The sequence below is a fragment of the Magnolia sinica genome, chromosome 10 (assembly GCF_029962835.1).
Source record: "Magnolia sinica isolate HGM2019 chromosome 10, MsV1, whole genome shotgun sequence".
NCBI lineage: Eukaryota > Viridiplantae > Streptophyta > Magnoliopsida > Magnoliales > Magnoliaceae > Magnolia > Magnolia sinica.
This window is the reverse complement of record NC_080582.1, coordinates 28,249,419-28,251,860: the sequence shown is the minus strand read 5'-3', so window position 1 is coordinate 28,251,860 and position 2,442 is coordinate 28,249,419. Positions and strand designations below refer to the sequence as shown.

At 39.1% G+C, this 2,442-nt stretch overlaps 1 long non-coding RNA gene across 3 annotated transcripts; it reads right to left on the bottom strand.

The window, feature by feature from the left end:
• Positions 1–363: 363 nt before the first annotated feature.
• LOC131257415 (uncharacterized) lies at positions 364–2,160 on the bottom strand. 3 transcript variants are annotated; one of them, XR_009177377.1, is made up of 3 exons: positions 1,923–2,160; positions 1,210–1,425; positions 364–743 (listed from the first exon to the last, which is right to left on the bottom strand). It is a non-coding gene; the product is annotated as an uncharacterized LOC131257415 (long non-coding RNA). The 3 variants fall into 3 exon arrangements; XR_009177379.1 differs by lacking the exon at positions 1,923–2,160 and having other exon boundaries at positions 1,210–1,285; positions 1,373–1,459; XR_009177378.1 differs by lacking the exon at positions 1,923–2,160 and having other exon boundaries at positions 1,210–1,453.
• Positions 2,161–2,442: the final 282 nt, after the last annotated feature.

Genomic DNA, 2,442 nt, shown 5'->3' with positions numbered 1-2,442 from the left:
ACAAAGGCAATTGCCAATCAAACTGCACCTAATGAAGCTCCTTACCAAGCTAAAAGACCGTATCATCAATAGTAGCGCGAGCAGATGCCTTCGACACGGCCCAATAAATAATAATTCCAGCAAAATCCTTACACCCATTTACATAAATAATCTACATTCAAAAAATTCACATCCATTCCAAATTCGACCCATGTGGGAAAAAAAAAAAAAAAAGGAAAAGAAGAAAAAATTCACATTATTCCAAATTTAATCCATATCATAAACAATTCACATTCTTCCACATCCACATTTAATCCATATCATAAACAATCCACATTCTTCCACATTTAATCCATATCATAAACCATCCACATTCAATCCATATACACAAAATTCACATCCATTCCAAATTCGACCTATATGTACAAAATGTAATAAAAAGAAAAGAAAAGAAGTTATTATGTGCCGCCCCAAGTTACCAAGGGAAACAAAGAAATTATGATTGATTTGCTTCTTCTTCTTTTTTAAGAAAGATGGGATCACACCACTTGTATCTTTGTTGAATCTACCAAAAAACTGTACAATGATTCAGGTGGGCACCACAAAAAAGAAATGGGCCTCACCTATCGTATAATATAACATTTTCTCTTTTATAAAACTATGCGGGCGGACTCGACTAGCAGATCATTGTCTTCAATACCCTATACTGAATACTAAGCCTAGGACCGCAGACTCTCTCTTCCCCAAATGCGGAATAAAAAATTCTGCAAAATTACATGATAGGAAACAATGAGTATAACAGGTACAACTTATGGATAACCAAAAAAAAAAAAGAATTCACCCCATATAAACAGGCCATAATATTGCAGTTTCACAACAAGACATGTAGGAGCTTTGTCAGCTTCAAATGCTTAAGATTGCAGAAGCTAGGAAGTCATCCTAATAAATCATGTGCTCTAGACAAAAACTTCACATATTACAGGACAAAGCAAGAAAAAAAAATGCATATTAGAAAATCTTAAGTTTTAACAGTTTCTCTTTTTTTTTTTGAAAGATTTGAAATGTGCCTATGTTTGCAATCCTTCAATTCGAATGTGCATCCAAACATAGCCTATGTTTGCAATCCTTCAATCTCGATCATCAGACCAAGTTCAAAAGGTTGAATTATAGAACAGATCCAATGCAGTTGTGAGTGTAACGAGTACAAAACTGTATCTCAATTGCCTTTACCTATTGCTGCCACATTGTAATGAAAATCGCATGAAAACTTGATAAACCAAATATCGCATTCTGGCATAGGGTATTTCTGAAGAATGTCAACAACACAAATAACATAAACATTGTTAAAGAGGTGGAAAGATAAATGACTCACACATACAAACATGATAAATACCTGAGTCTGCATAAACAGCAAGCTGGTGCAAGCTCCTCCAAGGATTCTTCAATCTATAATCGAGGCAAAACAAAATTCATTTGTAATATGAATCAAGTTGTTGTTTTAGGGTGATGTTACCATGGAGGACAAGTCCATTGATGATATTGTTGTAGTACTACAGGCCTTTTGGGCTGATAACTCAGGCCTTTTAGCATTATGGTCGATCGTTCATAGAAATTATCCCTATAGGAACAGGATAAAGCCCACAAATTGGAGGACTAGAATTCTTTGACAGATTAGCATTATGGTCGATCGTTCATAGAAACCAGGGCGAAGAAATTTAAATAACTGAAAGGTGGGTCCCACCAACGCTGATTGCCATATCAAGCACTGTATATTTCCTCATAGGTAAAATGACAAAAGAATCATCAGAAAGAGAGCTACTGTATGAATCCAACAATCTGCATACCTTTATGGGACTTGAAAGAGCACACTCAAAATGAAAAAAAAAAGTCCTCAAATCAATCAACATGGTGTGAATATCAATTGAAAAGAGAAAGGAAATTACCGTAGAATTGTGACAAATGATCTTCTCCAGAGTGTGCCTCAATTCAAGAAGCCCTCGTGCGGCCGATGTCGAAAGATCGCACCCTCTGAGCTCCAAAATCCTCAGCCGCCCGAACGGCAGCAATGAGATCGGTGTGGGGTCCCGGGCTGGTTGTGGGAGGACCGACACAACCTTCAGTCCACGGAGAGAGAGAGAGAGAGAGAGAGAGAGAGAGAGAGAGAGGTAGGTGGGGGCGGGCGTGTCTGGAGAGAGAGAGGGGGAGAGAGGTAGGTGAGGACAGGCGTGGCTGGAGAGAGAGAGAGAGAGAGAGAGAGAGAGAGAGAGAGAGAGACGGCGGTCGTAGGGATTGAGGGAGAGAGGTGTGCCGTGTGCGGGATCTCAAGAGGGGAATGGGGTAAAATCCCCTGTTTATAAGGCCGAGTATATACTCGGTTAGTATAATGCTTCATCTCTCACCGTAAAAGATCTCTCTTCCATCCAACGTCACTTACAGGCAAATCTACAAAAAAACTGCAGGGGG